The sequence below is a fragment of the Hordeum vulgare genome, chromosome 7H, assembly GCF_904849725.1.
Source record: "Hordeum vulgare subsp. vulgare chromosome 7H, MorexV3_pseudomolecules_assembly, whole genome shotgun sequence".
Taxonomy (NCBI): domain Eukaryota; kingdom Viridiplantae; phylum Streptophyta; class Magnoliopsida; order Poales; family Poaceae; genus Hordeum; species Hordeum vulgare.
The window spans coordinates 364,336,213-364,350,297 of record NC_058524.1 but is presented as its reverse complement, the minus strand read 5'-3'; positions in this window follow the sequence as shown (position 1 = coordinate 364,350,297).

The following is a 14,085-nucleotide window of genomic DNA, read 5'->3' as shown; positions in this document are numbered from 1 at the left end:
CCATCCTTCCTTAGTTTCCATATCCAATCGAGCCGCCTATCCCGATCCCATCGACCCATTGGCTCCTTCCTCGCCCTCCCCATTACCACCAACTCCGACCGCTCCCTCCGCCCTGTGCCACCACCTCTATCCGCCACTCCACACCCAGCCCGCCCCACCTCTGTCCGCCACTCCACACCCACCCCACCCCACCTCACCTCCTTGCGCACGCGCCACTCCCCAATAACTAGGAGGGACAGCCCTCCGCGACGTCTTGGCCGCGCGCACGCCTCCTGCATGCCACTGTGACCGTGAGTCGTTCGTTGTAGCGATCTATCCATGTCCATGTTGTCGTCATGCTCAGTGGTTAGTGTTTGGGGTTTGGCCATGCGCGCGCGTGGGCTGGCAGTAGTAAATGAGGAGGGGCCGCGGGGAGCAGGAGGAAGGGGGTGCTAGGACTGCTGGGTTTCGTCGATGAGGTGGTGGCGGCGGTGGCGTCGTCAGAGGGGGCCATGAGTGCTGAGGGGTCCCGGGTCAAGGCGGCGCCGCGACTCGCACAATGGCACGTCAACGCGCTCCCCTGCTACACCCACCGCAAGTCCGACTCCTTCCGCATCGGCCTCTCGAACTAGTCCGTCCCCATGCCCCATCCGCACCCCCTCTTCAAACTGTTTTATTTCTTGTCCAACAAAGCAGAGTGTATCCTGATCTGTGATCCTTGTTGCAACCTGGGATCTTAGTTGTGTTGTTATGGGTTCAGTCATGAGTTTTCTTGTAGAGGCTTAAAGTGCAAAGAGAATCAATAGATGTTTCTGTTTATAAAGTGATGGGGACCTCTTTTTAAAATACTACAAAAAAACTGCAATATAGGCTTAAACTACTGAAGTATCTTAAAGCACAATAATTTTTTAAACAAAACATCTCAAAGTATTTGATACCAAAGTTTTTTCAGAAACCATAGTATTGAAATTAGTCATGATGTGAAGCACATAGCATCCACTAAGCTAATAAAATCCTCGTATTGCCGATCTCGTGGTCTCGTGGCGTGATGCGTTTTCCTTGTATCGCACGAGGAGTCGGAGGTGCACCTAGAGCTGAGGCTGATCAATGCCGTTGAGTTCTACACTCCGTGCAAACTGAAACGTGTGATGTTTTGCCCTACCCTTGCCCCCCACGTCAATTTTAGTGGTGGTTTCTGTGTTGTGTGCTGTAGCGGATAAGAGTGATGCATATGGAGTTACTAGATTGGCATGTATACTAAACAACTAGCTAACTGGGATCCCTTGTTTATATTAATATATATGAGAATGATCGACCTCTATGTGAATACATGATGGCATAGAGTAAATACATAGTTTATATAAGCTCCCTAACCCTGCAGAACCCTTTTTCTCATCGCTGTTGTGAAAAAATGGGAAACCACTAAATACTCATGGTCTTTTCTTTTGTGGAGAAAAGATCCAAACACGCATTTAGCTGATTAGATTTTGAGTGTGTCACAAAGCCTTCTTGGTCAGGATTAAGAGCAAACCATATCTTGTAATTTAGCTGCCTCATAGTTCCAGTGTGAAAACTATTTTAGGAGCACTGCTTTACTATTAGATTAAATTGCTATTCTTAATGATGGACATTTGAGTTTTTAAATTTTAAGCAACACCTACTTCCTGGTCTTGTATTGTTTAAAACTGATAATTATGATGCATTGGTCCATTGGCCTTGTTTTTTAATGCATATATATGATGTAGTTTATAGGCCTTGATCTGGACCTCTCATGTTTATGTTTCCTGGACTGTAGGTAACTTGTCATTTTTATTGGCAAGCCTTGAATGAATTTATTAGAATTTTGCTCCTATTGTCTTGTACATTATATGTGATAAACATGCCTATATTACCGGGGATGTATAATGTAGAAGTATAGAAACCATAAATTCAAGCTTCTACTGTAGCATGCTCAATATATACTGTTATAGAATAGTGTTCTACGAAAGGTTGAATCACCATGGTCTCAGTCATTTGTAGGAAGTAGAAACACTATGGTTGATATTTTTTACACTTCAGTGTTTTATTTGTTTTTTCTAATTTTATTTTGTGGATATTAAATTTGCAATTGTATTCCCTTTGTAAAAAAATGCATTCTACGATTCCATGCCATGTAATGTTGAAGCACGTCTCTATCTATGATATTCTCCACCACTAAAAGGCTAATATCTTGTATAAATTTGGCTTTTGGCAGGTAATCCTTTTTCCTGCCACATTTAGCTACATCACTCTGATGCCCATGAAGGGTGAGATCTTGGTCGGCACTATGGAGAAGACCCTTGAAGACCGATGTGTTCCTCAAATCAGGACTAATAGAAACCATCTGTCAAAGTGCCCTTATAGAGCTTGTGGCTGTGATTACATTTGTAGAAACTTGTAGAGCTTGCGACTGTGTTTACACTTGTAGAGCTTGTGGCTATGATTACCATTGCATCTAAGTTATATGATGTAATAGACTTATTTTGGCTGTTATTTGACGTATGTGTTCTTTTTGTTTGTTTTGATTTGAATATTGGTTATTTATTTATTGGAGAACTGAAAACATGAATCCTCATACTAGAACCTGACAATCAGGACCCATTTGAGTATTAGACCCATCTTCTAAAGAAATGGAACCATTGAGCGAGAAGGGCCACAACCAAAAAACAAAGAAGGCTGAAATATTGGGCCAGACCCATGTTGCCGACCAGAATGACAACAAAAGTGATAATTAAATGGGCGACATTGTTGGGCTCAGCCCATATGCACACCAAATTGGACCGGGCTAATTTTTATCAATGACCAATCCAATTGGTGGTAACTTTGCCACGTGAACTTCCCACGTTGGATTTGACGTGGCCTGGGTAGACAATCAGTGACCAAAACAATTGGTCGTAGAACCAACGACCTTTTCATTTTGGTCTTTGCGTGCTACGACCATTCCAGAAGAAAGGTCGTTGTAGTTCATTAGAGACGGTCAGCTTTTGACCAACTTTTTTGGTCGTAAAAAGGTCACAGGCAGAAAAGAACGACCATTCAGTGACCAATATTGAAGGTCAAAAGTTGACATATTTCTTGTAGTAGTTGCCTACGAGCCACATCTACCTTCCGAGCTATCCAATTTGCACAACGTTTTCCATGTGTCACAACTCCGGAAGTGTCTCCAACTTCCCAACCGCCCGACATCTACAAGCACATCGATCATCAAGCCATCGACCTTTACCCAGACCTCACTTATCATGAGAGTCCAGTTCGCATATTGGATGAAGCCGATCGTGCACTCGAAGCCTCACCATCATGTACTTTCAAGGTCTAGCGGAGCAACCACACTCAAATATAAGCAACTTTGGAGTGTGAGGACTACATCAGATCCGAATTTCCTTACCTCTATAGCTCCTAACTTAGGAATTTGAGGGACAAGATTCTTTTAAGGGGGTAGGTCTATCACACCCTGTCTTTCTACCACTATGCTATGATTATGAGTTGAAAATTTTGGACCAATTAAAACTTTTTGTGTGCATGAGAATTCTTGAATTGATTGTTGTTTGCTTGATTGTGTTTAATTCACAAACATCCTCCCGCTCTCCAGGATACTCTCCTTGATACAAATATTTGCCCAATTATCATGACATGTGTATAGGACATAAAACTATTTTTATAAAATATTATCTTGACAAAAAAAGCATTTATTTAATTCTAGTTTCGAAAACCCCTTGAATTAAGGTTCGCATAACAAGTCCTCAAATTTGGGAGAATATTTTGCCCCAAATATTTTATTTGAATCCTATTATCTATAAGACTTCCCAAAACCACAAAACTATCATTTCAAAAGTTATTTATTTTATTTTATTTAAATGTATTGTCCTGAGGCCAGGAATGGTCTTTTACAAAGAAAAAATATGTATATGTTTCCAAAATATTTGTTAAAAATTGAGGAAACTCACTGGACATACATTTTCCATATATAAGAGTTTCAACACATGGTCATGTGCAAAATATTGGACAAAATCCTCCAAAACCCTTTCTGTATATTTCAAGTATTTGAAATATTTCTATAACAAACATTCACAAATGAATCTAGGAAAATTCAAGCTTGTCATATATGTCGTATGTGATGATCTTGACAAGTTCCATATCAACACCAATAATTTTGGTTCACTAAAATGCCCCAAAACTGACTTTGTCAAGAACCAAATTTGAGCAACTTTGCATTGTCAAGTTTCTCCATTTGGTCTCAAACTTTGTAGGCTTGCTCTAATCCCCCAAGTGATAAAACTATACGAAGTGGTGCATCAATTAGGAAGGATTGGCATTGGTAGATCTTAGTAAACCTATTTCTTTTGATTTCTAGGGTTTGTAAAGTTTGCATTGGCAACTTTCTTCAAATAAGCTCAAACTTGGTGATCAACCTCCTTTGTACCTACCATTTGTTGTTGTTAGTCATCATGGAAAGTAGGGCCTTTTACCTTGCCCAAACCGGCATCAATCACATTCTAGTCATTTGTAAGAGTTACTATTTTCTCCCCTTAGCTTGTTATCTTTGAGCCGATATTTTTACCACATCTCCACCTAGCTACCTTCTACCTCTAGTAACAATGTCAGGCCCTGAGAACAATTATTGATGGGGTGAAACTTTCATTTCTACCCCCGGACAGCAAGGGCAGCAGCAAATACTCCTCTAAATCACCTTCCCAGTAGCTTCTAGAGCATCGAAAGTCCTCCTCGACCATTTTCTAATGCCCCAGATCCCTTGGACAAGAGTGGCCATGCTCTACATGCCAAAGGCGTGCTCTGGCATGTAAAAGATAGGCAGTAAATGCTATAGTGTCAGCATCGTGAGGTGGCTGACAGCCTAGGGAGGCGGGGCCTTGTTCCCTATGTCCCTGTTGACGTATGCAAGCTTCCAAATTGCCATCCTCTTTTACTTCTTTCTCCGGCAACCATTGGCACACATGCCCGACTCCGCCCCGAGCAGGCAATCATTAGCTCACACGCGTGAAGACCTCGCGCTCGCCCTCTCTATCTCTTCCTCCCCTAGAACTAGACCACCGCTAGGAAGTCCCTAGATGCGAGCACTCGAGCCCCCTCAGCCCCCGGTGATGGTCACGACCTCGCCGGTGCGCAGGTCCACAGTGAGCTTCCCACTGGCTATATAAAGCCACCCCAAGCCTTTCTCTTCCATCCCCGATGCTCTTGCACCCCCAATAGACCTCGCGCGACTCACAAATCACCCCAAGGCCGCCTGAGCTCGAGATTCAGCCCGAGCTCCGCCGCGTCCAACCTCCGGCAATCTACGGATACACTCATTGCCGGCTCCATTTTCTGTTTAGTTGGACCCCTATCACCCCTTCTCTCCATGGACATCGGGTCCCGCCCGTCAGGTTCAAACCTGACTAGCGCGGAAACCTCGGGTCACCTGGGCCACCTCGGCGAGCCATTTATGGCCCACAGGAATAATACCCTTTTTGTAGCATTTTTCCAAAATTTCCTGTAATTCAAATATTTATCCAAATCAAGTGAATTGAACACCTAGAATATTGTAAAAATACAATCTACTTAATGATGCCCCTTGTGCACCATTTGGAAAATATATTCTGTACTCTTTTTATTTAAACCCCTGTTTCAAGCATTTTCAAACCACTGTTAAAATGCTTTTAATTATTTTTGACCTTCGAAATGCAAAAACTAATAATTTTAGCAATTTTAGTTTTCACCCTAATATTTTACAAAAATGGTTTGACCATTTTAGGAGTGATGTATTTTCCTGTTTTTGATGTGGTCTTATTTTTGCCTGTTATAATGCGACGATAGATTGCATTGTTGAGGAGGAAGTTGGACGAGAAGGATTTGAAGACCCTGAATACTTTGTTGAGCAAGACAAGAAGCCTTTTAACCATGTCTATTAAACCCTTCATAAGCATGGCATATAACACTTTATTTTGTTGCATTGGAATTATGATGAAGTGGTGACCACTTTGATGGGTTGCTTTAGTTACTTTCCTCATTGATACTTTCATTGCCATGACTCTATCTTTTGATTAGAGTTGTGTGAGTGGGAAGTAGATAGAATGCTTGTAGATGCTCTACAAGTGGGACAAGAATGTGCATGGTGTTGGAAACAAATGCGTTTTCAAAGATTTTTGTGAAAAACCCCGTCGGGTGCCACTAATGCCGGAGGGAGAATATGAGGTAGCTAACCATTTAAGAAAGAAGTGGTGTACCATAGCAAGTTGTGTTTGTGTTTTTCGAAAACAGATTAGATTTAAGATTTGTCGATCATTCCAACCATACATGTACATCCACGATAGCCCGTATGGGACGGGGCTTTGTTGATCACTATGGTCGGTACTAGCAGAGATCCCACATTACTAGTAGCGGGAGTGACGTGGTCACCGTCGATACGGGGTCATGCCTGAAATGTTGACCATGGGATGTTCTTCCAGACAAAGGGCACACCATTGGTCCCTTCATGGATGATACTTGTGATGTACATCATGCGGGTTGTGTGCCAACGAGTAGACTCCTTGTTAATATCATCGGGGGGAAGGCATTGTTCGAATACTTACCTCGGGTATGAAACATACCATGATTCTTCGCTTGACGCGGAAGTTTCCCGAGTCTTGTGGGTAAAGTGTGCAACCTCTACAGAGTGTAAAACTATTTGAATAGTCATGACCACGGTCGAGGACAGTTGGGTGGTGCTGATTAAACCATGTCTAGTGTTCCACTAAACTTGGTGTATGTGTGTCTATGGGGAGGAGATATATGAGTTGAGGCAGTTGACTCATGTGATGTTTAAACTAGAGTTGTTCCAAACTCTGTATATATTGATGTTTAAACTAGAGTTGTTACAAACTTTTTTCATATGGATACTCATAACCTTATGATGCATGCTTTCACAAATTGATAGAACATGTTGTTGCACTCAAAATTAGCTTTGTGCAACTTACCTACTTAGTGCTATTTCATGCATTATTGTACCTTGTTCCAAACATGGGTTTCTTGCAAATACATTCAAAGTAATCATTGGTTTGACACTGGTTATTTAATTGGCCAGGCATGAAAAAATAGGATTATGGTGAAGAGTACCTTGGTGACGATCATGCGAATTAGGATGCTTCCTGGTCATAATGCTCATAGGGATAAGTCAGATGACATGGCCTACATTATCTTTCAAAATTTCCATTGCAAGTTTATGTTTAATGTTTGGACTTCGTGGCCTTATCTATGTAAGACATGACCATAATGGTCATAAATTTGTGTAAGACAACATGTATGGATCTAACACTCTTGTTATTCAGCTTCTGTGTATTTAGTGAGCATTGATCTCCGAGATCACTGTACACGTGCATTCAGTGATAACGACTTATGAGTGTGGGTCCCCACAGTTTGGGCCACCATGTGGTGTAATACCCTACTCATGTGTAACAGCACATAATAGACGCTCCAGAAGGTTCCCCTTTTATTCCATTGTCGTCGTGTGATTCGTTTGTTTATCACATTCATCATTGCATCATGCACATTGCATCATCACTGTTGTCATCATTTTTTTAAAACATGCATCCGTTCGTAGTTGTCGTCCCTCCTGTTTTTTGTCGTTGACCGTTCGAGACCAACCACACATGCACCCGCCCGAGTCACTATTAAAATATTGTTTTTAAAAGTGTGTGAAAATATTCTCGGATTGTGTCGAAAGTTGGTGTGCGGTCTTGTTTTATCATAGGTAGACAGTCTGCAAAATTTTGTCGCAATCGGAGGTAGTTTGATACGCAGACGGTCGACCATAGCGGCACCATCATCGGTTTGTTTGTCACACGTTTGGGTTTTATAAACTTGTGTCAGGAGCCGCATTCTTCCCTCTCTTCTCAGCCCAAAAGCCTATATACAGCCCAAATAAACCCACCTAACCAACCCCTCAGCTTCGAACCGTCCGACCGAGATCAGAGGGTTTGAAAATGCCCTAAATCCCTAACCCTAGAAAACCTATTAGAAAAGGAAGCCCTGGCCTTCCCTAAATGAAACCCTAGTCCCTCCCCCTCATTTTCCACACCTCGCCACCCTACCGCCACCACCTGCCGCCTTCCCCGCGCCACTCGTCGCCCTGCAGCCTCCAGCCGTGCCCCGGCCCTCTCTGACCCGCAACCGGCCCGCCTGAGCCAGAAACAAAGCTGTCGCGTGCTCCCGATCTGGATCGAGGGAGCGAGCACCTCCGCTCCGTCTGTGCCTGTTGCCCCTCTCAGGCAGCCCCCGCTGCCTTGCCGGCCACCGGCCGCTGCCGGTGACACAGGCCAGACCGTGCCACCCCTCTCTTCCTTTCTCTCTTCTTCTGGGTCTCTTTGGCTCATCTCTCTCTCTCGATTTTCTTTGGCACGAGATAACCTTGGCCATCCTCGTGATCCAGTTCGGTGAATCTCTCAAACCAAGAACTCTTGACCCCCCTCGTTGTTGGGAATGGAGTTATCAGGAGGATCCCGTCCAGATATGCTCCTCCTCCCCCCACCTAGTCTGTGTCAAAGCCCCATGGCGCCGGCGCCATTGCTAATTGCGGGAGCAGTGCGAGCTCCTGGCTGCAACTGTTGCTCGCCTCCGCTCGTAGATGCCATATGGGCCGTCGCCTGAGCCGGCCCACCTTGGCTCGTAGCAATGCCGCCTCCCAAGGCCCAGCTGAGTCATCTCACCTCGCCAAGCTCAACCTGTGCGACATGTCTTCGCCCAGCCCAGCTCCAAATATGGCCCAAGACCCCTATGGTGAGTGCACAACCCAATTCCTCGCCCGAGCGCATTTTATATTATGTTGCGGTCACCCAGATTCGGCCACGGACATGTGTTTTTTTCTGCCTATGAATTTCTCTATTATCTAGTTAATTGTGGTTTACAAATTAGTCCCTCATCTTCATGCATTAATAACTCATAAAACGCTCATCGGAATAAAATAGTTCAGATATGTAAAATGTGTAGTATTTTGTGTAGCTTAATAATTTAGTACTTTTATGCATGTTTAAAGTTTTTAACCTGCTGTTTGCATTGATTTGCATGATGCCATATTAAAATGATTTAATTCATAGTAAATTTACCCTGCATTGGATTTAAAAACTTCATACATGAAACCTGTTTAAAATTATGTGTAGTTTCATAATATCCAACTTGCACACATGTTTAAAATGTGTAACCTGTTGTTTTCATTTAATTCGCATAACTACCATGCTACAAAGGTTTTCATCATAGTTAATTAACCGTAGCTCCGTTTAAAATGTTTCATATATGTAATTTAACCAAAAAATGTGTAGAACAACATGGTGACATTTATTTTTCTTTTTAACAAATTTAAAATTGTGCATAGGAAGAACAACACCGAATCTTAATTTGCATATGGGGATTTTCCGGAATTGTTTTTCATTTTTCTAGCCTCATTTAAACTTGCCTAGAATTTCATGTAGTGTATAATATCTCGTTGCATCCATGCTTTAACATGTTTGTGGCTGTCATTTGCATACATTTTGCATTCATGCAATGTCATCTTGTGTTGGTCATATCTTTTAGGCCATAGCTCCATTTTAGATGTTCTTCATACGTAAACCGACTAGAATGACGTGTAGAATGAAATGTTCCACTTTAGTTTGCTCCTTAATAAATATAAAACTTGTTTAGATCAGATCTGGACCGATTTCTATATTAACTTATGGGGTCATTTTGGAAATGCTATATGTTGTTTTCGACCTCATTTTAAATGCCTAGATAGTGTAATTTATTTATGCTTCACCTCTTGCCATGTTTAACAACATTTCACATTGTCGTGCACCTAAATGGGAGTGAACCAAATAATTCAAATATGGAGTTTCATCAATATGCAACGAGTTGCATATTGAGCTTCATTTAATGTGTAGTAATAAATTGTTGTGCTTTGTTGTGTCGTCCATAAATAAAAGGACATGCATTATAATTGCTTGCACATCATGTCATGCATATGTGGTGGTGTTTATCGTGTGTTGATTGTTGTTTTTAGATTGCTTCTTCTCGATCGAGTTCCACAAGAGTGTCGGAGTGTAAGGATCGTTCGACTGCGTTGGATCCTCTGCTTCACGGATTTGTTCTTCTTCCAAGAGGAATCACAGGCCATGTTAGTTATCTCGTTTCTTTCGCTATGTATCGTTGCCTACCACTTAAATGTCAGCCTCCCAACATTTCCATGAAAATCCCATTACCTATACACAACCCACCAAACCACTGTTTGGCCATGTTACTGCTTGTTGAGCCTTCTTATAGCATTGCTAGTTGCGGGTGCAGTTGCTTTCCATATGAAAACATGGTTTCATTGTTATATCACCATATAAGTGCTATTTAATTTAATGCACCTACATACTTGGTAAGAGGTCGAAGGCTTGGCCTTCTAGCCCGGAGTTTTGTTCCATCTTCTCCGCCCTAGTTACTTGTGTGCCGGTGTTATGTTCGATAAATGAGCGCTCCTAACATGCTTGGGGTTTTTATGGAGACTCCCTTGATTTTTTTTGGGATAGAACTCTTTCGGCAAGGCCCAAAATTGGTACTATATTTTCCCAACATACTAATGCTGAACACCATTAGAACACATAGGGAGTTAGCTCTACCCGTGGATTAATTCAACATAATACACGGGGGCAGTGCTGGTCCGAAACAGAGTCGTACTGGCCCAACCCGGGGCGACTCGGGAGATGTCTATCAGGCCACCGTACGCTAACTTATTCGTCGTATTCGGAGAACAAGATACGCGGCTCCTATCGGAATCTTCGACATGCCGAGAGGCCTCGCTGGATTTGTTTTACTCTTCTAGAACGTCTTGTGCGAGGAATTCCGTGGATACTTTGGACTATCTCGAGGTTGAGGTTTTCCACTAGGAAGCCGAGGAGATCACGAGTTTTCCGCGGTCGAGGTTTCCGATGCAGCTTGTGGTTGTTTCTGATGGACTAGTTGGAGCACTCCTACAGGGTTATATCTTTCGGAAAGCCGTGCCCGCAGTTATGTGGCAACCTGGAAATTTTTTTTAACACCCGGTCATAGCAAAATTCAAGTAAACTTAACAAAAACTTGCCAACTGTCTTCGTAATCGTGACTGTCTCTTCTTGTGAGTTTTGCATCCGGAAGAGGACACGGTGGGGTTATGTTTGACGTATGTAGGTGTTCAAGATCACTTCATGATCATGATTAGTTCACATACGTTATGCGTAAGACACCCCCTTATTCTTGTAATCATAAGTTAGCCACTCAAATAAATGCTTAGTCGCTTGCTGCAGCCTAACCACTTAACCATACCTCACCCATTAAGCTTTGCTAGTATTGATACCTTTGGAAATGAGATTGCTGAGTACTTGTGGCTCACAGATTACTACAACAATAGTTATAGGTACAGATAAAGCGATACTTTGATGTGAGTGTGATGGTTGTGCTATTTTGAGATTCTTCTTCTTCTTTATCGATCTAGGATGGGTTCTAGGTCGGCAACCTGGGATAGCAAGGATGTATATCATTCTTTTGCCATTTGATTTCGTCCATAGTCAGACTCTGCTCTTCTACATGATGATTAAATATATTATTGTATTGTGTTGTTCATGCTCTAGCTTGTGGCGAGTGTAAGCCAATTCCATATACTCATCTCTTCTGTACATGTACTTGTAATGATATCCATTTTTGCAAAATGGTGAGATGGGCTTCTATCCGTGTCGAGGCCCTTGTGCCAAAATAAGGATAGGCTCGCATCTTGGGCATTACATCCTGCCTGTGTTGGATTGCTTTGTGATGGAGAGTTGTACTCAAAGTACATGAGGTGTGGGGGGAGAATGGCTCCATCCCCTTACATGGAAGCGGCCCGTCCCCTCTTGTTGGGCCTTGGACATCTTCCCCAGAAATATGAGCGGGAAAGGGTGGCCACACGGTGGCAATCCAAAGGGGACAAGAGCCCACGCTATCCTGACTAAAGACGCACTTCCCCTGATAAACTCTTCTGCGTGACGCGCTTGTGGTTGATACATCTCCAACGTATCGATATTTATGAAGTATGCATTCCATATTTTCCTATGTTTGCAATGCTTCTATATGATTTTGATGCACTTTATATGATATATTTTGAACTAACCCGAAATGACGATGTTTTCATCAGAATTGTCGTGTTGTTGTTTTTTGTGCAGAAAATGGAAGTTCTCGGAATCGCCCGAACTTCCCGATGATTTTTGCTAGAACATATGATCAATGTTGGAGCGAAGATCCACCAGGCCAGAGACACCTATGGGACATGTGGCAATAGGACGCAACCACCCCCCTGACCGCACGTTCTTGCATGGTGGTCCCCACGTGGCTCCGTTTGGCCTTTTTCCAACTCTGAAAAATCCTATATATACCAAAACCCTTAGAAATTAGTAGAGAACATCCGCTCTGCCGCCGCAACTCTCTGTATTGAACAAAAACCCATTTGGAACCTTGCCAATACCCTGCCGGAGAGGGAAATCTTCTTCGGTGGCCATCTTCATCATCCCGGCGAAGGCCATGTCGAGGAGCGAGTAGTTCACCCGGGGCTGAGGATCTGCACAAGTAGCTACGTGTTTGATCTCTCTCTCTCTATGTGTGTGTGTGTGTGTCTGTGTCGTGTTCTTCGGATGTCCCGATCTTGATGTATCACGGGCTTTGTTAATATAGTTGGATCATATGATGTTTGTCCCTTGCTATCTTGTTGTGTTAATTTGAATCTTTCCCTTTGAGATATTGTTATGTTGGGTTGAATATTGGAATTGAGAACACTTGATATATGTCTTGCATGCATATACCCATGGTGACAATGGGGTATTCTATTGATTCACTTGATATATGTTATGGCATCACCTTGCGGATTCCGAGGACCTTGGGGATCTATAGATAGGGGTTGATTGCATGTTTTCATACTACGTTCTCTGATAGAAATCTTGGGGTACCGTTTGAAGTTCTTTGTGTTGGATTGATACGATGAATCTGAAATTGTTTGATGCATGTTGTATAATTAACCCATGGATACTTGAGGTGACATTGGAGTATCTATGTGACATTAGTGTTGATTGATATGTATCATTGGTGTTATTTTATTATGAACTATAGGGTTGTTTGTGACAGTTACAGGAATAACCCAAAAGATTGATCGGAAATAATAACTTTGAGGTGGTTCGCTCCCTACAAAAACTTATTCTTTGTCACACCCTGTGTTTTGCCTCTCATGTCTAAGTTAACATAGCTCAAAAATTAGGACCACTTAAACTTTTTGTGTGCATGTGAATGCCTCACTTGATTGTTGTTGCTTGATTGCTTTTTTGAGTTTTAATTCACAAAAAAACACACCTGCTCCTTGAAACAAAATATTTGCTCAATGACCATACCATGTGTATAGGACCTAAAACTATTGTTACAAAATATTATTTCAGCCAAAAGGTGTTTATTTAGTTTAGCTTTTCAAAACCCACTTAATTGAGGTTTCTACTACAAGTGCTCAAGTGGGGGAGGACGTTTTGCCCAAGATTTTTTATTTTGATCGTATTATCACTTCCCAAAATCATAAAATTATTCTTTTATAAGTTATTTTTGTATTATATTGAAATACCTTTTTCTAAAGCGAGAAATGGTCTTTTATAGAGGAAAAATATTTTTATCTCTCCAAAATATTTGAGAAAATTCAGCGTAACGGAGTGGACATATATTTTCTATATATAAGAGTTTTAAAACATTGTCATGTTAAAAATATTAGAGAAAACACTTCAAAACATTTTTTGTGTATTTCAAGTATTTCAAATAAATATATCATAAATATTACCAAATAAGACTAGAAAAGGTCCAGCATATCACATATGCTATATGTGATCATCTGGACAAGTTTCATCTCAAACCCAATTATTTTGATTCACCAAAATGTTCCAAAACTGTCACACCCTGTTTTTGCTATCACTTGTGTGTGTTGTAAAATTCTGAGCTTGTTAAAACTTTTTCAGAACTAATGTTGTGAGTGCCATGATGACATTGTATGCTTGTATGCTTGATCATGTGAGGTTTTAAAACCCTATATTCCTTTGGTATTATACTCATTTCCAAAAACCTTTGCTA